This window comes from Rhinolophus ferrumequinum, chromosome 25 (assembly GCF_004115265.2).
Source record: "Rhinolophus ferrumequinum isolate MPI-CBG mRhiFer1 chromosome 25, mRhiFer1_v1.p, whole genome shotgun sequence".
In the NCBI taxonomy this organism is placed as follows: domain Eukaryota; kingdom Metazoa; phylum Chordata; class Mammalia; order Chiroptera; family Rhinolophidae; genus Rhinolophus; species Rhinolophus ferrumequinum.
The window spans coordinates 18,109,691-18,136,417 of NC_046308.1; the positions used below are offsets into that span (position 1 = coordinate 18,109,691).

A 26,727-nucleotide genomic window follows, 5' to 3' on the forward strand; every position below is an offset into this window, starting at 1 on the left:
CCTCAGGCAAGGAAAACAAACAAAACAAATGGGACTACATCAAACTAAAATGTTTTTGATCAGTAAAGGAAATCATTAACAAACTGAAAAGACATCCTACTGATGGGAGAAGATATTTGCCAATACATCTGATAAGGGGTTAATATTCAAAATTAAAAATAAAAAACCTCATACTACTCAACACTAAAAAAGCAAAAAATCCAATTTAAAAAATGGGCAGAGGATGTGAATATTCATTTCTCCAAAGAAGACATACAGATGGCCAATTGACACATGAAAAGATTCTCAATGTCACTAATCATCAGAGAAATGCAAATGAAAACCACAATGAGATACTACCTCACTCCTGTCAGAATGGTTATCATCAACAAATCAACAAACAAGTGTTGGTGAGGATGTGGAGAAAAGAGAAACCCCAGTGGGATTGCAAATTGGTGCAGCCACTATGGAAAACACTATGGAGATTCCTCAAAAAATTAAAAATAGAACTACCTTATGACTCAACAATTCCATTCCTTGGTATTTAGCCAAAGAAATCCAAAACACTAATTTGAAAAAATGTATGCATCCCTATGTTTACTGCAGTGCTATTCACAATAGCCAAGATATGGGAACAACCAAAACGCCCATCAGTAGATGACTGAATAAAGAAACTGTGGTGCATTTATACAATGGAGTATTACTCTGCCATAGAAAGAATGAATTCTTACCATTTGCAACATGGATGGACCTAGATATTAAGTGAAATAAGTCAGACTGAGAAAGACAAATATCATACGATCTCACATGTGAAACCTAAAGAACAGAATAAACAAACAAACAAAGCAGAAATAGACTCAAGATACAGGGAACTGATGGTTGCTAGATACAAAGGGAGTTGGGTGACTTGGTGAGAAAGATAAAGGGATTAAGAAGTACAAATTGGTAGTTACAAAATACTCATGGGGATATAAAGTACAGCCTGGAGAATATAGTCAATAATGTTGTAAAAATTACGTGTAGTGTCAGATGCGTACTAGACCTATCGGGGGATCACTTCACAAATTATATAAATGCCTAACCACTACACTGTACACCTGAAATTAATATGAAATACTTTTGAATGTCAACTATAATTAAAAAGATATAGTCACAGACTATAAAGCATAGCGTAGGCAATACAGACAATAACATTGTAATAACCACGTACAGTGTCAGATGGGTAATAGACTTATTGGAGTTACCATTTTGTAGGTATATAAATAAATAAATAAATAAAAGACTGACTTATACAGTTGTTCTTTTTTTTTATTTATTGGGGTGACAATTGTTAGTAAAATTACATAGATTTCAGGTGTACAATTCTGTATTACATCATCTATAAATCCCATTGTGTGTTCACCACCCAGAGTTAGTTCTCCTTTACAGTTGTTCTTTTATCACTGAGGGTTATGAGCCTCAAGCAGTGAAAAAAATGATTCTTGTGGGGGATGGGAAGTAAAAAGGAGAGGAAAGAAGAACTGTATTTTATTACTTGTCCTGGGTCGTAATTTCACAGGTGTTCCCTTAATTATAAATTATACATCTTGTTTTGTATACTTTTTTGTTTGTAGATTACATTTTGATAAAAAGAAAATGTGTGTATACTCAAATATATGAAAAGAGAAACTACAACCACAAAACAAGAACAGATTGCTTTAATAAAAACACTTCAGAGAATCAAAAAGAACTCTTGGAAATTAAATACATAATAAAATTTAAGGACTCACTAGGAGGCTAGAGAGATAAAACTAAGGAAGTCTCTCCGAAAGTAAAATAAAAAGATTTTGAGACTTTGCTGGTGCCTTCCCACACAATGGAGTGTGACTGGACCCCCTCAAAGAGCCTCCCTCACCTGGTTTAATTCACTTGTCACTGCAAACCTCTGCAAGGTCAAGGAAAAACAGAAAAGATGTGAAATGGAGAAGTATCTAACACCTCAGCTTCCTCCAGTTTCTATAATTCCAGAGCATAAAAAGTATAGATGAGACAGTGCCTCAGTCGTAGACCAGTTCTTCACTGACAGTGAAGGGTTACCTTACAGTATCAACATGAACGTCTTCCTCCCTGACATCACTCACCTGAGAACTGGCCTCTACAAGTCCCAGAGACCCTGCATAACACACATCAAGACAGAACCTGTTACCATTTTCAGCCACCAGAGTGAAACGACTGCCCCTCCTCCGCCCCGACCCAGGCCCTCCCTGAGTTCACCAGTATATTCAGCTCACACCAGACCGCAACTCCAGAGGTGAACAATATTTTCATCAAACAAGAACTTCCTATACCAGATCTTCATCTTTCTGTCCCCCAGCAGGGCCACCTGTACCAGCTACTGAATACACCGGATTTAGATATGCCCAGTTCTACAAACCAGACAGCAGTAATGGACACTCTTAACGTTTCTACGTCAGCCGCCATGGCAGGCCTTAACACACACACCTCTGCTGTTCCACAGACTGCGATGAAACAATTCCAGGGCATGCCCCCTTGCACATACACAATGCCAAGTCAGTTTCTTCCACAACAGGCCACTTACTTTCCCCCGTCACCACCAAGTTCAGAGCCTGGAAGTCCAGATAGACAAGCAAAGATGCTCCAGAATTTAACCCCACCTCCATCCTATGCTGCTACAATTGCTTCTAAACTGGCAATTCACAATCCAAATTTACCTGCCACCCTGCCAGTTAATTCACAAAACATCCAACCTGTCAGATACAATAGAAGGAGTAACCCCGATTTGGAGAAACGACGCATCCACTACTGCGATTACCCTGGCTGCACAAAAGTTTATACGAAGTCTTCTCATTTAAAAGCTCACCTGAGGACTCATACTGGTGAGAAGCCGTACAAATGCACCTGGGAAGGCTGCGACTGGAGGTTCGCGCGCTCTGATGAGCTGACGCGCCACTACCGGAAGCACACCGGGGCCAAGCCGTTCTAGTGCCGGGTGTGCAACCGCAGCTTCTCCCGCTCGGACCACCTGGCCCTGCACATGAAGAGGCACCAGAACTGAGGCACCACCACCACCACCACCGGCCTACTGTGCCTGTGCGATTCACACTGACGTTCTGCAGTCCACTTGGCAACATTTTAAACTACAAACTATATATATATATATATATATATATATATATATATATATATATATATATATATATACACACACACACACACACACACACAACTGGAAATGTATATTTTGTGTATTTGAGAAAACAGGGAATACATTGTATTAATACCAAAGTGTTTGGTCCTTTTAAGAATCTGGAATGCTTGCTGTAATGTTTCTGGCTTTACTCAAGCAGATTTCATCTCATGACAGGTAGCCACATCTCAGCTTGGGTTGGGGGGTGGGGGTGTAGGGTGTGTTTGCAGTGTTTTTACCTAAGCACCATCATTTAATGTGACAGTGTTTAGTAAATAAGTCAGTTGGCAGGCACAGGAAGAAGGCTTGATTGTATGTCAAGATTTTACTTGACATCAAGTAGTTTTTCAATATTAGGTAATTCCTTAGAGGTGCGCAATGAACCTGGCAATTCACAAATAGCCATTGAACAAATGTGTTTGTTTTGTTTTTTTTTTAATATGAGTTGCCTATATTTGCTATTCAAAATTTTGTAAATATGCAAATCAGCTTTATAGGTTTACTACAAGTTTTCTAAGATTCTTTTGGGGAGAAATCATAAGTAATTCTTTTGAAAATAACCATGAAAACATTTACAGTTAGAATTTGTGGTAAGATACCTCTTAAAACCTTCCAAATAAATTTCTTTAGGAGAAAGAAAGAAATTCAAATGAACTTAAAGAGCAGATTTCATGCACTGATCAAAATAGGATTGTTTATTTTAAATATGGAAGAAATTTTATATGAATTGTGAACTCAAGAGATTAAAGATAGTTACAATATACAAAAGTTAAACCTCTTACAATAAGCTAAACTCAGTATCATTTTTAAAAGGAAGGACTTATGTAGTTTTCACATGGCATTGTTGAATTTATTATGCAGTTTTCATATATGGAAATGTTTTAATTTATGACGCAGTTTTTATATACCGAGATGTTTGCTCGTGCAGTACTGTTGGTTAAATGCCAATTTATGTGGATTTTGCATGTAATATACAGTGACACAGTAATTTTACCTAAATTACAGTGCAGGTTAGTTAATCTATTGTTAATACTGACTCAGTGTCTGCCTTGAATTATAAATGACATGTTGAAAACTTAAGCAAGTGCTACATATATGCAATATAAAATAGTAATGTGATGCTGATGCTGTTAACCAAAGGGCAGAATAAATAAGCAAAATGCCAAAAGGGGTCTTAATTGAAATGAAATTTTAATTTTGTTTTTAAAATATTGTTTATCTTTATTTATTTTGTGGTAATATAGTAAGTTTTTTTAGAAAATTTTCATAACTTGATAAATTATAGTTTTGTTTGTTAGAAAAGTTGCTCTTAAAACATGTAAATAGATGACAAACGGTGTAAATATTTTGTAAGGCTTCAAAATGTTTATACGTGGAAACATACCTACATAAAAAGCATAAATCAGTTGCTGTTTTGCTTCTTTTTCCCTCTTATTTTTGTATTGTGGTCATTTCCTATGCAAATAATGGAGCAAACAGCTGTATAGTTGTAGAATTTTTTTGAGAGAATGAGATGTTTATATATTAACGACAATTTTTTTTTTTGGAAAATAAAAAGTGCCTAAAAGAAAAGAAAAGATTTTGAAAGCGAGAGAGAAAAAATAGGGGGAAAAAATTCAAGGACTAGTCTATGAGGGCCAAAAACTGCATAACAAACAGTCCAGCAAAAGAGAATAAAGAAAACAGAGGGCAGAAATCATAAAAGAAATGATTCAAGAAAATTCCAAAGGATATTAATTTCAAGATTAGAAACGTCCATCAAGTACTCAATGCAATGGATGAAAATACACTCACATCAAGGCATCACATCAAGAAATTTCAGGACAGTGAAAATCTTATAAGCTTCTAGAGAAAGGAAGATATTAAAGGGCCATGAAAAAGGATTTGGAATCAGAATGGCTTTAGACTTCTCAACAGAAACACTCTATTTAAGTTAGCTTGGGTGAGTTTCTAATCCCTGCAAAACAATGGTAAAAGAGCCTTAGCTAAAACATTACTAATCTCATTGTACTTGGAGAAAGCATAACTCAAAAAATAAAAACAGAAAGTGACATATAATTATTCCTAAAATCATGAAAGATGTATTTATACTATCAAAAAATAAAAATGAACAGGTATACAAGCTGAAAAAAATAATAAAACCAATTCACTTAATACATATTAAAAATATTCTTGTTATGGGCTGGATTCATATGTTGAATTCCTAACCCCCTGGATCTCAGAATGTAACTATATTTGGATATAAAATCTTTAAAGAGTGATTAAGGTAAAATTAGGCCATAAGGGTGGGCCCTAATCCAATGACTAGTGTTCTTGTAAGAAGAGAACATTAGGACATGCACACAGGTAATATTAGACATGCACAGAGGGAAGGCCATTTGGAGATAGAAGGAGAAGACAGCCACCTTATAAGTCAAGGAAAGAGGCCTCAAAAGAAATCAATCCTGCTAACACCTTGCTCTCAGACTTCTACTCTCCAGAACTGAGAGAAAATAAATTTCTGTTTTTTAAGCCATCCAATCTGTGGTACTTTGTTATGGCAGACCCTAGCAAGTTAATACAATTCTCTTAATACTGCGCTAAAATAATTACTACTAGTTAAACATGGTGGATGAAACACATGCAATTAGGTCTCCTCTCTTCCAAAATGCCACTAAAATGATTTCCTTAAAAAGATTTTATAAATGGCATAATCTCACAATGAAAAAAAAAAAAAGATCAGGAGAAGGGCAAAAATAGCAAAGTTTTAAAAAGCTAGAAAGCAGATGGACAAGTGGTAACTGACTTAGCAGAACCAAAACTTAAGCCAGTGAGAAAAGCTATGAAGCAACCCAATTTATATTGCAGAATCTCTACTGGGTTCAGGAAGAGGCAGTGCCATGTACCTCTGGAAGCTAAAATGGAGACAATTTACAAACAGGGAGACAGGTTGAAAGTCTGTTTGAGAAACAGTTCCACTCCCAGATGACTGCTCCTCCCTCTTTTGGCAGAAACCTAGAGAAAGGAAAACAGAGGACTTTGTGCTGGGAATGGTTTAAGAGTTTCATACTGAAAACATGTGGACGAATTTAAAGGCTTACACATTTCGTTCTCAGAACACTGACAGGCAGCCAAACATAAGTCCTCAAGCAGAAAATGGAAGAATTGGTGCTAGAGAATCTGACTAAACCCAAGAGGGGGAAAAAAAGACCCAAAGGAATTCTATAGCTCAGCCAGATCACCATGTGATGAAAAGCACAGACACTCAGACTCACCCTTGCTTAGAAAACTTCCATTAAGTTTTATTGTACCTCACTCTTAAATCTAGGCAGAAAAATATGGATAGTAGACATTTTCTAGAAAACATATAAAATGCGGACACCAAAACAAATAGGGAAAAAGTAACTTTGGGGAAATAAAAAATGTACATAAATTAAAATTTCAAAAATTACCATTTAGAGCTTCAAAAATAAGAGGAAGTATTGCTTGAATGAAACAAGAACAGAGTATACTAAAAAAGACCATTCAGGGAGGAAAAAAAGACATACATAAAACAACATGAATTAACTTTGAAAACATTATGCTAAGTAAAAGCAGCCAGAAATAAACGGCCACACTGTATGATTCCACTTACAGGAAATGTGCAAAATAGGCAAATCCATAGAGGCAGAAAGTAGATTAGTGATTGCCAGGGGTTGGGGAGTTAAGGGAATAAAGAATGAATAGTGGGTATGGTTCTCTTTGGAACGATGAAAATGTTCTGGAATTAAACACTGTGAGTTACACAACCTAGTGAGTAAACAAAAACCCACTGCATTGTACATTTATTTAAATGGTGAATTTTATGTGTGAATTATACCTCAATTTTTTAAAAAGGAATTTTTTAAATTAAAAATGATAGAAGAAAGTACTCAATAAAAGATTTGAAGGATAAGGGAGAGGAGATGTCCCAGAGAGCAGAGCAAAATGACAAAGTAATGAAATTAAAGAGAGAAAAAAATGTCAGAAAATTAAACGACAGATCCATGAGGTTCAAAATCGCATTTACGGAAATTTTAGGAAAAGAGAATAAAGTAGAAAGAAGTAATCCATCAAACTATATGCCTGTAAATTCTGTAAAAATTTACCTGAACAGAGAGAATCAAAACAAATTCATATTAAGGCATATTGTGAAACTGCAAAATGCTAGAGTCAAAGATCTGACAAGCTTCTAAAAGAGAGTAGCTGGGAGCGGGAGGGGAGACCAGTTTTCATAAAAAGAATTAGGAATCGGAATGGTGCTTCTCAATTGCAACAATACAAGCTAGAAAACAAAGAATCAATGCCTTAAGAATTCTGAGGGAAAATCATTTTAAACTAGAATTAAATTAATTGTGAGAGTAAAATATATCTCTCATGCTCCCTTTCGTAGGAAGGTACTGGAGAGTGTGCTCTACCAAACTGAGAAAGTAAACCAAAAAAGATGAAAACACAGGGTCTGGGAAAAGAAGATCCAATAAGGTAAGAAGCAAATAGGTTTCCCAATTGATGATGACGGTAAGTCTTGTGACAACAGATAAAATGGGGGTCGGGGGAGAAGCTTAAATTGCAAAGTAAAATACTACTCTTTTGGGGTGGGTCTTGTACATGTGAAGAATCGGTCTAAATCAATTCATCAACAAAGGTTTATTCTTATTTATATTCCAAGTGGTAACATAAATTCTGCAATTAAGCAATGCCAATCGGACACTAAACGAACTACTAAATAATAAATTAATGCTATAAAAGTATTTTAAGTAAACTGCTTCCAAGTTTCTAAATGCCCATTTAATAAGTATTTGGACCTACACACTGAAGAAGTACGAATGGGAAATCACTAACCCAAGTGCACAGGATAGGTTGCCACGCCTGTCCACTCCTGTCAAATACAGTGTTTCCTTCCAAGGAAAAGGCATGAACTTGTTTTTTCCTGCAATAGTTGCAACAAATTCTGCTTTGAATGAAATCAGTCCCCCTTTTGCGTCATTACAATCCATTCTTCTACACAAAAGCCACAGTAGTTATTTAATGTGTATGATCTTTTTAAAAATAATATTTGACATACCACAAAATATACTGAAGATTATATTTAAGTTATACAGAAATCAGAGACCAGAGTATTACCAATAACTTGCATCTACCTCTCTCTGTCACTCGATCTACCTGCCTCCTGCATAAGGAAATATTCTTAATGCTGTGCTTATCATCTCCTTGCCTTTCTTTGACATAATTTTATCACATTATGCCTGAACGAAATATTTAGTTTTGCTTGTTTATTAACTTTATCAATGATGCATGTAATTGTAGTTCATTCATTTTCCCTAATGTAAAGTACTGTAATGTGTGAATATGCACAATTTATCCCTCATCTTATCAATGGACACTTGGATAATTTTTAGTTTATTGCTTTTATACACAGTCTTACTCACAAAATTCCAATGCATAGCTCCTAGTGCACTTGTACAAGAGATTCTCTACCTAGGAGCGAAGTTGTTGGGGTGTAGAGTATAAAGTTTAAAGTTCAACTTTCAAAATATTGCCATTGTGTTTTCAAAATCAGTTATACCAGTTAACACTTCTACTAGCAAAGTGTAACAGTTCCGAATGATAATCATCCCCCCAAACCAGTGTTAAATGGCACATCTATAAATCTATTAGATGAACATAATATCTCACTGTGGTCTTAATGTGCATCACCTTGATTAGTAATGAGGGGGTACAATTTTGAAAAGCAGTTTCAAAGTTTCTTATAAAATTGAAATACACTAAACTGTATGATCCAGCAAGTCCACTCCTAAGTATTGACTCAAGAAAAATGAAAACATGTTTACAGAAAGACTTGTTTGTATACAAATGTGCATAGCAACTTCATTCATAATAGTCAAAAAACTGGAAACCCAAATGTTCATTAATGCGTGAGTAAATAAATTGTGGAATAGTCAGACAATTACATATTACATAGCAATAAAAATAAATGAATTGCTAATACCTGAACCAACACAGATGAATTGTACCAGCATTATGTTGAGTGAAAGGAGACAGATACAAAAGAATATATTATTAATAGTATGATTCCATTCATATGAACGTCTGGAACACGTACAACTAATCTAGTGACAGAAATCAGATCAGTGTTTGCATGGAAGAGGAGAGACTGACTACAAAGGGGCAAGGGGGTGCTTTCTGGAGTAATGGAAATGTTTGATATTTTGATTGGAATAATGGTTACATGAGGGTACACATTTGTCAAAACTCATCTGTGTATTTTACTACTAAATGTACTTGGGATTTATTGAAAACAAAACATAAATCAGATCATGTCATTCCCCAGCTCCAAACCTAGCATGACTTCCCAAATACTTTTAGAATAAAACCCAAACTCCTTCCCATGATCCACAGGCACTGAATGAATTGACCTATCCCCTCCCAACGTTGCCTATCATTCTGTCCTTCATTACTACATTCTAGTCACACTGACCTTCTCAGTGTGTATTAGAAATTCCCAATTCTCTTTTAAAAAATAAAATACAAGGTAAAAAAGAGAGAGGGAAGGGAGAATAACCTAGAAATAGCAACTAAACATAATGTGTTGACTTTATTTGGATTCTGATTCAAACAAAACACAAAAGAAAATCATTTATAGCATTTGTGTTCGATTGATTGCATTAATCAAATGGCATTCCTGAATTCACCCCATTTTGTCCTGCATCTTTGTAGTCTCCTCCAACTCTGACTTTGGTCAATGGGATGTTAGCAAAGGTGAGGCAAGCAGAGGCTTGAAAAGCACTCATTCGTTCTCACCTGCTCTTTTGCACAGTTGGGCTTTGCTCTCGCTCCTCTGCTTTCACCATGAAAACATGCCCTACTGGAAGAAAGACATGTGGGGCAGAGTAAGATAGCTCTGGATGGCAGTCGAGGCCCTAAATATGTTTAAAAGCCCAACCAAGATCTACCAAATCACCTCCAGCGGACCACAGGAAAACGAGTGAGCCACTTTAAGGCCAGCGTAGGGCAACAGAACCACCCAGCTGATGTACAGACTGTTTACTCTTGTATACACAAAACCTCTGAGGTTTTGTGATTGTTTGTTATACTGCATAACTGTGACAAAAGATAACTGATAAAGCATTGATGAGACAACTAGAAGTTAGACAGTAACTAGATATTCGATGATATTAAGGAAACATTATTAATTTTTTTCCTAGTTATGATAATGATATTCTGGTCAAATTTTAAAGAAGATATTTTAGATATACACTGAAATATTCTTAGATAAAACAATATGATGTCTAGAAAATATGTCAAAAAAATGTGAGGGTAGGGTAGGAAGATTCATCATTGAAACTGATGAGTACATGAGAGTTCATTATACTTTCTCTGTATTTTCCATATGTTTGAAATTTTCCATAATAAAAAGGGGCTTTTTTTCAATCCAACCCAACCAAGCTCAGGGCCCTTGCACTTGCTACTACTCCCTCCACCGCACAGGTCACTGAGACATCAGTTAAAAAGTTACTTTCTCAAAGAGGCGTTCTTTACCCTCTCTAAAACAGACCCTCTCCCCAGTCACTCGGTATCACACCAGCCTGATTTACTGTCTTCTCAGGATTCATCATCATCTGAAATTATTTTGCTCATTCATTTATTTTCTGTTTCACCACCTCCACACTCCCAAAATGTAACCTCTATTAGGTAGAGGCCTTCCTATCTTGCTCACTTCTGATTTTCCAGCATCTAGCATACGAGGTATGATCAAACAACATGGTGAATGTTTAAATTTTAAAAAATTATTACAATGAAAGGCACATTGCCATCAATTCCCCTCAGTATACTCCCTCTCCTTCTGACACACTTATCCCATCGTTCTTGCCACTTTCTGAAGCAGTTCTGGAAGTCCTCTTTCATGTCTTTAGCTGCACTGTCATGGCTGCCTCCATGTCCTGAATCATTTTGACTTTGGGGAAGAGCTAGAACTCGCACGGTGCCAGATCTGGTGAATAAGGTGGATGAGGACACACTGCAATGTTTTTATTTGACAGAAATTGCTGAATACCAGAAGCGATGTGTGACACGGAGCATTGATGGAGTATGATTTACGGCGCACTTGAAAACACACCTTCTCTCAATCGTAGTTCACACTCAACTGACTCCACCCAACAAGTTGGAACTTGTCACACACTGTTACTAAGGTTCATATTGAAGATCCTGCGTTTCTGTTGGATGGCACTCGGCAGCAGCATTCACTGTAGTTTTGTATCACACCTCGTACGTCAGTTCATTTTAGGTGCGCCAAGAATAAAGAAATAAATCAAATCACAGCTGAACAAACCAAGTTTCAAATGCACAAGTCAAGGCAATATATATGGGCTAAGTATAATATGGGAGAAGAATATATGTGGGAGAAGAAATATTCTGAGATGTCTTCACAGAACTACAACTGAAAGGGGTACTCAATGCAGAGTGAGTGGCAAGCTGACCAAATCAAATTGTCTCTCTTGAAAATATACAAACAGTACATAAAATGAGAAGAGCCAATTTAGCTTAGGCTGTTAACTACAAGTGGTTGGTTTCTCCATAACAATCTTTGCTTTTCCAGTGCTTGTATCAGGGGTACATACAACCCCATTAGAGTGACTTTTCGTGCTACATACACATATCCTCACAATAAATTCTCATACAAACGGTAATGTTTCTTCTCTTTGGGACGATAAAAACCTATCTAATCACAAGAGGATGACAAATCTGACCTTAATATGATTTTACACTAGTCACTGCTGTTGCATCTAAGAGAATTTTCATTCTAACAGGCTGTTCTGATTTCCCCCATTTGGAATGAAACCTCTAATGACTTAAGTGTTAGAGCTGGTGAATCATAATTAATTAATAAACATATTCAAAGGATAGGAGGTAACAGGTGATAATCAGAATCTCCAAGGTTAAAATGAGAAGTATGTAAATTACCGGACACTAACCTCTAAACAATCCTCTTTGTTCTCTCTCTCCACCGCCCCCAAACCTACAGCCAACACCCCCCTTCCTCTTCGCCATTCTACCATCCACTCTCAATTTCTCTCTTTCCCTTTCTCCTCTTTTCCTCCATACCTATTCCAATCCCCTTGTCTTATCCTTTCTTCCCTTCCCCTCCAAGCTTCCTTGAAAATGAACTCATTCATATTTTTAAATATTGAATATATAAAAAAAAGAAAAACAAAGCTATAAAAAGATAGCATTTTTACCTATCAGACTGAGCACCTCCTTCCTGAGGGAGAGAAAAAGGCAAGCAGCAAGCTCAGATTACAGAAGATGAGGCAAAGCCAAATGGAGGCTATCAATATGCAGATTTTACAAGTCTCCAGATGTGAACTGTCACTCACAATGGTTACCACAGCAATCTCACAAAGGCTACATATGAGAAACAAGAGTGCTGCTACAAGCATTCATTCTAAAAGCATTTGTTTAATGAGTTGGGGAAATTTTTGCAAACATATCCAACAATTTTCTTTCTCTTGTTTTTCAGACACTTGTTTCTCATGTAACTAAGCTATACATAGATCCTATGGTTTTATGCCAACTATCTTGCCATAAAACTAAAATTTTACACTTGTGACCTCACCATCAACTTTCTGGCAATAATATCAGGTCGCAGACTCTAGGAATATAAACTCAGTAAGAATCTTGAAATGTTCAGAAAATTAATTAGTATTTGGCATGCTGTTTAAAAAGCCTTTCATTCTGGTTCTGTCAAAAGCAGTCTGGCACATTTCTCTAGTGTACTAGCAATCTGATGATTGGTAAACCAATGTTTTATTTAGGTCCTTTCCACAGTTCTCCAGTGTTTCATTTGCATTCATACATAAGAACCGACTCAAAAGCCGAGGTTCCAGAAGCTAGAGGAGGAAAGGGCATTTCATTCTTAGATTAGCCTACTTTAAATGCTTTTTTTGCTTTTGGAACCATTTCCCATCAAATGAGACAATGATGAGAATAGTTATGGAGGAAAGCAAACCAAGAAAGAGAAAATGCAGTCCAGTGTTCACAGTTCCAAAAAAAGAGGAGTGACCTTGCAGATTTTATTTTATTTTCAAAATCATTAATTTAAAAGAATAATCACCCCTGACAACATGTTAGGTCCTATTTTTTGTAAGGGCTTTACACACCAGAGAGATAGGGTGGTCATCCTCTCTCTATAAATGGATAAACTGAGGATTATTGAGGTTAAATAATTTCTCCAAGATCACGCAGCCAGCAAACAAACAGCACGAAGAAGAGATGGCCTGCAAGTTTAGGTCTGATTCAAAAATACTGTGGTTTTAACCACTATGCTACTCTCTTATTCTATGTTTTCTTATACAATGCATTACATCTATAAAAGTTAGTTAGCCAACACAAAAATCTAACTATTTCATGACAGGTACTTTTGAAGAATGAAATGTTTCTTTTCAACTTTTAATTCTGTCACTTATATGACAGATGACATACCACAGAAATTTTGGTTGTTCGTTATTAATTTCCATAGAAAAGCAGTTACAGTCTACATTTGAGAATAATCCTGGGCTTACTGCTTAGATATTCCCCCATTTTGAGAGATGCCTATAATAGAGAAACAAATGCTAACAATTAAACACATGGGAATATAAACAGAAAAGGAAAAGGTAAAAACTTTAAAAGCACTTTGTGATTATAGTACATAAACGGCTGTACTTTAGTACAGAAAACACCAGGTCTGGATACTTGGTTATAATTTACAATAATCCAAATATAGATTTTGATGAGCAAAAACCAGAAAGTCTGCATGTGACAATCACCATGGAGCCCAACAAAGCCACACAATTAAACTAAATGAAAATATGAGAATTGGAAATTTGCTCTACTTGGAAGAAAGGCAAGCTTTTCTAGGTGTTGGGGTAAAATGACGATGTAAATGTGGAGAGAATCGGACTAATTTTTTGGTACTGTTCTCCTCCAGTCCCCTAGGAAGAAAGATCATGTCACTCAACAGTGAGACTTCTAGCCAATTAAAGGGTGGTTTGGGGCTGCAATGCTTCCACTGCAATGTAGGATCCACAATAAGGATACAGTAAGGAAGAGCAGGGAAGATGAACTCTGTCATCCTGGCAGTCAGTCTCATGGGAAGGAAAGAAGCAAAGAATTAGCATTTCTGAACTTGACAAGCGCACGTCGTGGTCAGAGGCTCTATAGGCACAAGCAGTCTTATTCAGCTCTGTCCCTCAGGCTGTGTTTCCCCGAAAATAAGACCTAGCCGGACCATCAGCTCTAATGAGTCTTTTGGAGCAAAAAATAATGTAATTTTTAGTAAAATAAGACCAGGTCTATCAGATGATATCATATCATATCATACCGGATCTTACATTAATTTTTGCTCCAAAAGACGCATTAGAGCTGATGGTCTGGCTAGGTCTTATTTTCGGGGAAACAGGGTAGCACATCAGATTTTAGGAACTACTATTTCTAAGTGTGCTCCATGTCAATCAAGTATTTCCCTTCTCACATATGAATACAAAATTTCTGTACAATTTTAGTCTCATCATTGTTTGTTCCCACCCTCTTTTTGCTCAGATCGCACAGCTGGCAGTAACTGGCAGTCTTATACACAATACCTTACACACAGCAGGCACTCAAACAAACTGACCACATTCAGAAAGCAAGCAAGCATTTAAAAAAATAATTTATTGGGGTAAACTATCCGTAACATAAAATTAACCATTTTAAAGTGAACAATTCAGTGGCATTTAGTGCATCCACAATGTTGTACAACCACCACTTCTATCGAGCTCCAAAACACTTCCATCACTCCAAAGGAAAACGCCACACCCGTTGAGCAGTTTCTCCCGACTCCCCCCTTTTCCTCAGCCCCTGGACACCATCAGTCTGTATTCTGTCTCTATGGATTTATCTATCCTGGACATGTCATATAAATGGAATCATATAATCCATGACCTTTTGTGGCTGGGTTTTTTCACTTTGCATAATGTTTTTGAGGTTCCTCCATGTTACAGTTATGTATCAGATCATCATTTCTCTTATGGCTGAATAATATTTCATTGTATGTATATACCACAATTTTTTATCCATTCATCCATTGATGGACATTCCCACCTACTGGCTATTTTGAATAGTGCTGCTATGAACCTGTGTGTACATGTATTTATTTGAGTACCTGTTTTCAATTCTTCTGAGCATATACGTAGGACTGAAATTGCAAGGTCATCAGGTAGCTCTGTATTTAATGTTTTGAGGAACTGCCAGACTGTTTTCCACAGCCAGGCAAGAATTTTTGAGCACCAACCATGTACAGATAAACTCCCTGCTCTCATGAAGTTTACAATCTAGTGAGAAAGAAAAATAATATACAAGTTAATCACTAATTATATATATATAGGTAAATGTATGTACATATAAATGCCATGTCAGATAATGGTACATGATATGAAAAAAATTAAGCAGCTTAGAGTACAGAGTTACGGGAAGGTACTATTTTATAGAGGGTAGTCAAGAAACTCCTTTCTGATATATGAACAACATAAAATGAGGTCATTAAATACTTAGACACCCCAATAGTAAGTGAAACACTATTTTTTATGAAACATTATTTCTTATATGACATTTTTCCAAAGTACTTTCATCTTTTTGGGTTGAATAATGCTCCCTTTGTGACTTTTTTCTGTTAATTCAGACTGGTAATTTTATACAAAGAGTCGTGCTATTTATTTTGTCCAACACAAAATAAAACCCATCTGGTGAGTTGTGTGATCACCAGTATACCCTGTGGCAACAAACCTACATTTCTGAGACGATTACAGTTAAAGGTAATTATCAAATAAAATGTTGTGGAATGTCAGAACTCTGTAATCTTAAACTATCAATTTCCTAAAAGAATGTAACTAGCAAATTATTAATAATTCAGACAAAGTATTAAACCTCAACTGTGGGGCTAAGGGTTAGGAACCCCAGTTTTGCTTCCTGCTCTACTACCTTGGGCATGTCAGTTACCTTTCCTGGATCTCAATTATCAGGAGGAGGAAGAATGATGCCCACTGTCCCTTCTAGTCTAAAGTTTAAGAAATACATTTTGAATAGTATATCTGAAAGCCTCTAAGATTTGGGTTCCTCGAGAGGAACCAAACATAACATAACTGCAAAGATCTAGTGCTTTGGCTGTCTCTAAGTCAATGTAGTTGAGTGAAAAAATGGCTATCCATAATCCTACTTTAGAGAATACTCTTACTTCTAGTTTAAACAGATGAAGTGAGAAATCAGAAGTTTACATTCCAAACCAAGGATCACTAACTACCTAAATTGGTAAGGAACGCTAGATTCAACATAATATATATTGAAGGGTAGTAATATTCAGAAAGAATTATAAGATCAGCACAGAATATCATAAAGCTATCTTTTGAGTGCCTAGTACATACCTGGTACACTTAGGTAAAATATATATAACATGTGACATATTATATGTTATATATACATATGTATATGAATAGAGACTATCTAATACCAGTAAGTATCCTCACTCCCATTTTACACATATGAAACTAAGAGTTAGAGAGACAAAGTAAATTTTAAAGATCACACAAATATACATAGTAAATCTGGGATTCTAACCCAGATAGGACTGAATGACTCAAGGTCCACTATGATAAAGATCTTAACAATATGACTAAAGATGTCCTTCATTTAAGTTCTTAATATTTTATTTATATAAATAAACCCGGGAAGTGAACAAAACCCAAAATCCTGGCTAAAATCAAATCAAATTTCTTAAGTTTCTTCATTAAGAGTTGCCTCTATTATTTCTTCACTCTAAATTCAAAACTATCTTACCAACTGTTTAATTGAATTTAATGACTAAATTAATGAAGGAAATTTTCAAGACTGTTTAAAATATACAGTAGCCCCCCCCCTTATCCGTGGAGGATATGTTTCAAGACCCCCAGTGGATGCCTGAAACCACGGATAGCACCAAACCCTATTTATATACTATGTTTTCTCTATACATTTCTACCTATGATAAAGTTTAATTTGTGAATTCGTCACAAGAAATTAACAACTAATAATGAAATAGAATAACAATATATTGTAGTAAAAGTTACATGAATGTGCTCTCTCTCAGCAAACTAGCACAAATTTCTTTTTCCTTTTTCAGTTTCATGGATAGACGATTTCTTCTTACTGTAGCTCTTAGCAAACTCAGCATACAATTTTGTTTTTCCTTTCCTTATTAAGTCAAGAATTTCCACCTTTTACTTACAGGAAACACTTTATGGCTTCTCCTTGGCATGTCCGAATTGCCAGCATCACTGCTTTTGTACACTGAGGCCATTATTAAATAAAATAAGGGTTACATGAACACAAGCACTGCAATACTGAGTCAATCTGATAACCGAGGGGGCTATTTAGTGACTAACGGCAGGTATCAGAGCATGGATAGGCTGGACAAAAAGTTCATTCACATCCCAGGTGGGACATAACTGGACAGCTGAGATTTCCTCAGCCTATTCAGAATAAAGTGAAACTGAAAACTTATGAATTGCTTATTTCTGGAATTTTCCATTTAATATTTTCAGACCCCACTTGACCACATGTGACTGAAACTATGGGAAGCAAAACTGTGGATAAAGGGGGACTACTGTACTTAATTTATATACTTATAATATTATTTAATTATATGTACTTATCTTTACATTTATTGAGCATTTAGTATGTACCAGACCCTGTTCTAAATGCTCTACATATTATCTCATTTTATACTCGTAACAACTCTATGAGGTAAGAAATATCATTATCCACATTTTAAAAACATAGGATCTAAAAAAAAAAAAAGCTAAGTAACTTGTCCACCTTAACACAATTAGTAAGTAGCAGAGCTGAAATTTGAAACTAGACATTCTTTCAAGACAAGTATCAATATCAGCTAACTAAATATTCTAAGAAAAAACTTGCCATTTTATCCATTTGAACTCACTGCTTTTCAGAGAATTTGAAGTTCTTCTAAATTTAAGTAAGCAAAGCTTATTTAAGTCAGAGTTTGACATAACCTTACCTAATCATTACCTGATATCAGAACAGAGTAACATTCTAAAATAGTTTTTTTCTGCTATGAGGTCCAGGGCAATGCTAGAGGATCTTTGAACAACGAAAGAACTGTACAGCATAAACTAAATTCATAATCACTGGAGAGAGAAATTGGGTTTACAGCTTACTATTAAGTATATGACCCAATATGAAATTTAACAAAGTACTGAAGAAGTGTAAGAAATCCTGAAATGTTTCGCTACATATACAAAAAGTAACAAGAAACATACTATTTTACAACAGGACTGGTGAATAGGTAATATGAGCAGTTTTTTTTCATAATATATAATTCAACTTTGTAAAGACTGAAAAGCAATAGATTTCTGTTGCTCTTCAAAAGCTCTGCAACAGTCATCACCCATCAACCCCAAAGTTTTATTAAAAGATTTATGATTCCAGCACTTCAGAATGTTAAAGTTCTTTGTAAAAACAGGCAAACCCCATGTTTATCATTTGAATATTTGGAGCTCCTCTGACCCCCTCCTGAAGCCTCAGGGGTAGACACCTCAAAAATGTCCCGTCTACTCATGCCTGGTCTAACTCTGTAACTATTCCTTCTCCTGCTCCCTAGGTCCTCTATCCCATGGATATTAAAAGCTCTATCCAAGGGATACTAAACTCATGATAGACAGGGGCCAGAAAGGGAAACCCTCCGTAACTCCAACCCCAAAAGAACCTCAAATGAAAAAACTAAAAAGATTTGCATTGAAATAATTCGATGAATGTATACAATAAGAGGAGTAAGTAAGCAAAAGATGAAGAGAAAAGAATAGCAGACTCACAACTATTCTCTGAAATCAGAAGATTCTTCTGGGGTATTGTAGAATCCTCAAACATGACTTATGTTCTGATCTGCCTCCTCAGCTTGACACGAAGTATATCAAATAACATAGTATCTGTAAATCTCCCTAATAAAAATATCTGTAAATAGCTTCCCTTAGAAAGCCCCTCAAAGTCCAGTATATTTTTACTATCCTGTCAGTTTTCTGCCATGATATTATGACAGGGTTATTTCATTTTAAAGGTTACCATCCCTTCAACTGCCAGATATCGGCTATTGCAGGGGCAAATAATGCAACAGTATTTCTGTAATCTACATACAGTCAACATTTTTTAAAAGGTTGTAAGTGAATGATGACCTGATAATTCAAAAACCTAGTCTGATAAGAATATTAGAAAAGACTGAAAATTGGGAAAAGCAAAATCCTTCCATTGTTAAACTGGTATCATATCATAACTGAATCAAGCCATTTCATTTTCAGTTATAGAGAACTCAATATCCTATATATATTATAAAATAATCTGAAAACCATTATAAGCTATAACAGTGACTATTATATTGCCTTTATTTAATTTTAATATAAAAATACAAACTGCTATCTTAACATGAGGTTATTTCCTTAATTCTTAATTAACTTCATTTCCATCCTTTCTTTCCCATATCTTTTCTCATTCAGTTTGGCTTTAAATATATTCATGCCAATTCTCCATGTTCTCGCCAGCATGATTAAAAATTTTTTATACAACACTGGTAAAGGAGATGATTGATAACAATCTTATTTTTTTCAAACTGATTCCTTGCTGGGTCTGTGGGGTGAAAAAAAATGTTAAAAGTGATTTAAAAGCTAGATTTTCTGAAACCCCACTTTTTCAGATGAATATCAAAAGAGAAAGAAAATGAGCATGTAATCTTTCTACCTTTAAAATGAGAAGTCCACACTGTGAAAACAGAGAAAAAAATATATTCAAAGAGACCAAGTAATAAACTGCTCAAGCCATTTTCTAAAAAGAAATTGCATTTCTGGTTGTATCTGTTAAAATTATAGAAAACAACTCCCTGTTCTTCAAAAGCCACTAAGAAAAAAATGGCCCCCAAAACATAGGTCTTATTATTTTTAAGATGTAAAGGTATTAAGAACCAAATTGTGTCGTTAATAAATTTAAGTAATGAGCTGTTGTGCATGAAGACAATTGTGGTAAGATATACAAATACTAACCCCATCTTGCCAAAAAGAAGACAAAGAGTAATAAAGATAATTATAAAAGAAAATTGATTAAATCACTTTAAAAAAGGGGTTGATGCTTTTGAATTTCTTTAGTATAGAATGTTTTTCCTATGGGACATTGCACAAATGTCTTTGTCTTGTCTAAAGTGTACGAAAATTACAAATACACACTCATACTGAGGAAAATTGCTTTCACTTATCAGGTTTAAAGAAACAAGAAAGCCTTGAAAAACAGACATTTCCAGGGAAGAAAAGTAGAACTGGAAAGTGAAGGTATAATAAAAGGACTATAATCAGAGATATGGGAGGAAGACAAACTGCATTAATTAATTTTCTTTAAGAAATGAGACTAGCTGCACACTGAGATGAATTGTCTCATTTGCCAAGTGTCCCAAGTGGCAAAGTCAAACAAATAACTCTGTAATTCTTCATTAGTATTTCATCAAGTTTAACCATTTGCAGACTGCCAAGGGGGTGGAGGGGGTGGAAATCCCTCAAATCTTATGAGAACTACAACTAAACAACTTTTTATGTGCATTTTTTCAGTATCTTCCTTTGTTGAAATGCCCAAGTGCCAAATGGAAATGGTATGAATACAGGCAAAATCCAGTAATATAAAGAGCAGAAGGGCCTACTCTTCGTGGGAGAGCATGCTGGACAGAGCAAACCCTTTAAATCCTTCAGAACTGGGTTTAAATTCTCACTTTTCCACTTAGTAGTTAAATGACTTTGCCCCATTTATTTAATCTCTTGAGTCTCAATTTACACAAGTGTACAAAATGAAGGATACACCAACACCACAGAGTTGTGAGATTAAAGATGATTATGACATTAAATATCATATATTTAAAGTACCTGGTTCTTTCCTCTAATGTTAATCCATCTAATAAGTATACAAGTCAGGAAAATTTAAATGTTTGAGATTTACTGTTAAATGATGAAAACTTTGAGTGTACTACGTGATCTTCTGAAGCCAAGTGATTCTTATGCAACATTTAGTTGAAAAATTCACTCTTCAATGTTTATGTAGTTTCATCACAGAAGTAAGACTTATGGAAAGATTCACTGTAAATTTATTTTTCCTTTGGACATAAGCTTTTTTCTCTCAGCCCCAATAAACTTTTGCACCAAAGCCTAGTTTTTATAGCACATGGGACATTTTTTCCAAAACAGTTTTGTAATTTCTTACAATTACAAAATTAATAAATTACCCTTATTTTTAAAAACTGAATATTACAAAAATGTCATAAAGGATACATTTGTAAAAATCACTTAAAATCCTTCACCAGAGATAAAAGTGGTTAAGATTTTGATATATAAACATACACACACACAAACACACACACACATGCACACACACCTTAGACTTCTTTCTCTGTATAAATGTATATATAGATTTTAATTAAAACTGGGAAATGAATATACGCTGTATAAGTTTCGGATTTTTTTATTAGCGGTACAATCATAAGAACAACACTAGAATAAAATGAACAAAACTTTAACAATCCCAAAACCTTAAATCAAGTGTTTTTCTTTTTGCCATGTCCATTTCTAATGCTTATTCACATGAATATGTAATTGACAGTTATAATCATAAAAGATACAACTTTATATTCTTTCTTTATCCATTGTAAGCATGTTCTATGTTGCTGCATGAAAATACTTAAGTAAACTACAGCAAATGAGATACTTTATTTAAATACTAATATCAAAATATCCTTCCTGATTATGAACTATAAAGCCAATTCCTCATTCTTGGAAATATGACTAGTTTTAATAACAAACATGCCTGCCCTTTTTTAAAGGTTTTTATGCTTTGTTGCTGTGGAGATTAAATAAGACATGAAAACTCTGGATAAGCTTGAATATAACATATCATTATTATCAATGGAACACAGAATAAATATTGCAATTATGTGATGCCTCTCAATATTTTTAGGAATGACTTTTCTAGGACTTTTGATCATGGCAAACAAAATAAGACTCCTCTATTATATAACTAGATCCAGGATATGCTATAAAATATATATTTTAGTGTATTTCTGAGCATCCAAGTAAGGGAAAGCTCTTAAGGGAAGAAAGGTACGATGAGCTGAAATAGAGTGGGGGCACAGAGGAACTAAATCTGGATAAACTGAATCAGAATCTCCCACTTGAGATTAAGCCAAGATTTAAATTGTGCTAAAGTTTGGGCCTCAGGTCTACACAACTCTTGGCTTCGGACAGAAATAAATGCAAATCCTCCATGAAATAATTCCCAATTTAGGCCTTTAGGAGTCTCACAAATAAAGTTCAAATAAATATATACTAATGATTTGTTTTTTATATTTTAATTAAATTTTGGGGTGACAGTTGGTTAGTAAAATTACATAGGTCCCAACCGTACATCATCTATATGAGTATATTGCACTGTGTGTTCACCACCAGAGTCAGTTCTCCTTCTATCACCTTATATTTGATCCCCTTTACCCTCTTCTACCTCCTCCACCCCTTATCCTCTAGTAACCACTAAACTGTTATCTGTGTTTATGAGTTTTTGTTTGTCTTGTTCATTTGTTGCTTTCAGTTTTATTTCCCACACATTAGTGAAATCATATGGTTCTTGACTTTTTCTGTCTGACTTATTTCACTTAGCATAATAATCTCAAGATCCATCCAAGTTGTCGCAAATGTCAGTATTTCATCTTTTCTTATGGCCGAGTAATATTACATTGTATACATGTACCACATCTTCTTTATCCAATTATCTATTGAAGGACACTTTAGTTGTTTCCATGTTTTGGCCACCATTTATAACGCTGCAATGAACACAAGGATGGGTATACGTATCTTTATGGATAAATGTTTTCAAATTTGGGGGATAGATACAATCCAGAAGAGGGATTGCTGGATCATATGGTAATTCTATTCTTAATTTTTTGAGGAACCTCCATACTGTTTTCCATAGTAGCTGTATCAATTTAATTCCCAGCAGCAATGTATGAGGGTTCCTTTTTCTCCACATCCTCTCCAACACTTGTTATTACTTGTCTTGGTGATAAGAGCCATTCAAACAGGTGGAAGGTGGTATCTCATTGTGATTTTGATTTGCATTTCCCGAATAGCTAGCGAAGCTGAGCATCTTTTCATATATCTGTTGGCCATTTGTATACCTTCTTGGGAGAAATGTCTGTTCAGGTTCTCTGCCCTTTTTTAAATAGATTTTTTTTTATTGTTGAGTTGTATGAGTTACTTATATATTTTGGATATTAGCCCCTTTTCAGAGGTGTTGTTTGCAAATATCTTCTCCAATTCAGTTGGTTGCCTCTTTGTTTTATTAATGGTTTCTTTTGCTGTGCAAAAGCCTTTTAGTTTGATATGTCCCATTCACTTATTTTTGCTTTTATTTCCCTTGTCTTTGAGATCAAATTCATAAAATCCTCTCTAAGACCAAGGTCCATAAGTTTATTTACTACCTATGTTTTTTTCTATAAAATTTATTGTTTCAGATCTTATATTTAGGTCTTTGATCCATTTTGAGTTAATTTTGGTGAGGTGACAGATAGCAGTCTAGTTTCATTATTTTACATGTAGCTTTCCAATTTTCCCAGCACCATTTATTGAAGAGGCTTTCTTTTCTCCATTGTGTTTTTGGCTCCTTTGCCAAAAATTAATTGCTCATATATATGTGGGTTTATTTGTGGGTTCTCAGTTCTGTTCCATTGGCTCATATACCTGTTTTTCTGCCAACACCACGCTATTTTGATTACTGTCACTTTGCAGCATAATTTGAAGTCAGGGAGTGAGGTACCTCCAGCCTTGCTCTTTTTTCTCAGGATTGCTTTGGCTATTCGAGGTCTTTTGTGATTCCATACAAATCTGATGATTTTTTGTTCTATTTCTTTTTAAAATGCCACTGGGATTTTAATGGGGATTGCATTAAATCTGTATATTGCTTTGAGTAATATGACCATTTTAACTATGTTGATTCTTCCAATCCATGAAAACAGAATACCTTTTATTTCTTTGTGTTTTCTTCAATTTCTTTTAATAATGCGTTATAGTTTTTAGTGTACACGTCCTTCACACCTTTTGTTAAGTTTATTCATTTTTATTTTATTCTTTTTATTCTTTTTCTTGCAATTGCAAAAGGAGTTATTTTTCATTTCTTTTTCTGAAATGTCACTATTAGTATATAGGAATGCTATGGATTTTTGTACATTGATTTCATATCCTGCAATTTTACTGTATTTGTTTATTATTTCTAATAGTTTTTTAGTGGTCTTTAGGGTTTTCTGTATAAAGAATTATGTCATCTGCAAAAAGTAACAATTTGACTTCTTCATTCCCAATTTGGATGCCTTTTATTTCTTTCTCTTGCCTGATTGCTCTGGTGAGAACTTCCAATACTATGTTAAATAACAGTGGTGACAGAGGGCATCCTTGTCTTTAAAGGAAAAGCTTTCAGTTTTTCACCATTAAGTATGATATTAGCTGAGGGTTTGTCATATATGGCCTTTAATATGTTGAGGTCCTTTCCTTCTATACCCATTTTATTAAGTGTTTCAATCATAAATGCATTCTGCATCTTGTCAAATGCATTCTGCATCTATTGATATGATCATATGATTTTTATCCTTTATTTTGTTTATGTGATGTATTACATTAATCAATTTGTATATATTGAACCATCCTTGTGCCCCTGGAATAAACCCCACTTGATCGTGATGTGTAATCTTTTTAATGTAGTGTTGTATTCAATTTGCTAGTATTTTGTTTAAGATTTTTGCGTCTGTATTCTTCAAAGATATTGGACTAGACTCTCTCTTCAATTGAGTAAATAGAGCAGTTATCCAGAGCTCTACTCTTCCAAGCAATTTATCCCACTAAATTAACGTTTCTTTAATCAGAGAAGAAAATGGTTGACATACCACAATAGACAGAAGTCAAATAAAAAATGACCATTCTACACTGTGTACTCAAAAGAAATTTTTCTGATATCACTAGCAATGCCTCTTTGCCTAAAACATAAGTCAATCATATAGTAGTTTAAGCTGTTGTTTGTCAAGGTTTTTTGTAAGACATGGGCAATAGAACTGTCAAGCTTTAGGAATGATCTATGAAGTCCTCAGCCTGTCCTTTTTTCCTGCCCCCTTGCGTCTTTCCATCCCATCTCTTCACCTCTCTTCCACTTTTTTTTGAGGATAATTGATAAAACATATATTTCAAAGAGTCTCTCTTAAGGAGAGCACTGTCTTGATTTAAGAAAATATCCTAATAAATGCTTTGAAGAGGGTGAAATCAAGATAAACTGTTGCTCATAAGAAGTTAATGGGTGGCTTCTAGATAAAGGTAACAGATTGAACCTAAGTATTAAGCACATACACACCAAAAAAAAATCTCTAAAACTAGGATGAGAGATTTTATTTAAACCTACAAGGCCAATAAAAGAAAAACAAAAACAAAATAAAACCAAACCAAACCAGGAACAGAGAAAAGAGCAACAAAATTTTGGATGCTGTGAAGTTGATGAGTAAGTGGTAACAAACTAAGCAGATCCAAAAAAGTAAAGACTACAGTATAGAAAGCTAAGAAACAATCAATTTACACTGAAGAATTTCCCAAAGGCTTGGGAAGCAACAGCACCAGGGACTTCTAAAAGAAGATGTGGAGATGGGTCTAAAAATAGAACTAGTTGAAAATCTGTTCAAGCAATTAGTCCCTAGAATATAGACTGTGGTCTCTAAATACCATGTCCCCAAAACTAAACAGAATTCCCTAGAATAATGGCTGATTCCAGATCTGAGGCAGAAAATGTATAAAATGTACCCAAAATATCTCACCATTCCAAAAAGAGAGCTTTCTAAGACCACTGGAGTCATGTCAAAAGGACTCTGAAGACAAGCTGAAGAGGCTTTAAGGCCCAGAGATTGATCACTGACAAAGATAATAACGGCAAAAGATTGACATATATTAAGTCCATTTAAGTCCAAGGGTATATATACACACACTCATACACACATATACATATACATATATATATAGATTGGAGGTGCCAAAAATATATACACAAGTGGACACTTTGGTCAACGTTGCTCAAGCATTAGTTCACCGTAATCAGAAGTGTCTAGATGTTGATGGTAACCATTCTGAGCACCTCCTGTAATTGCAGAAGTCAAACATGACTTGTATTCATCTTGTTTATCAGTGTATATTGAGTATTACAATTTTAATACAGTTTTCCTTTCTTAAAATGTGTATACATTTTTTGGCACCCTCTGTATATATACACACATATATGTGTCTGTATATATGTATACATACATAGAGAGAGAGAAAATAATATAGAGATTGCCAGACCCTAGAAATAGAAGAAAGCACAAATTCATAGCTCCTGTCCTGAAAGAACTTAAAATATAGTTGTGGAGACAATATACATGGATAAGATATCCTAAGATTGCAATTCTAAATTAGCCTACAGGT

At 35.0% G+C, this 26,727-nt stretch overlaps 1 protein-coding gene and 1 pseudogene across 2 annotated transcripts in view; one reads left to right on the forward strand and one right to left on the reverse strand.

Moving 5' to 3' along the window:
• TTC28 (tetratricopeptide repeat domain 28) overlaps positions 1-26,727 on the reverse strand; it is a 624,117-nt gene that overhangs the window by 457,594 nt on the left and 139,796 nt on the right. The gene's annotated exons all lie outside the window — the stretch shown is intronic.
• LOC117017336 (Krueppel-like factor 5) lies at positions 1,935-3,151 on the forward strand (annotated as a pseudogene).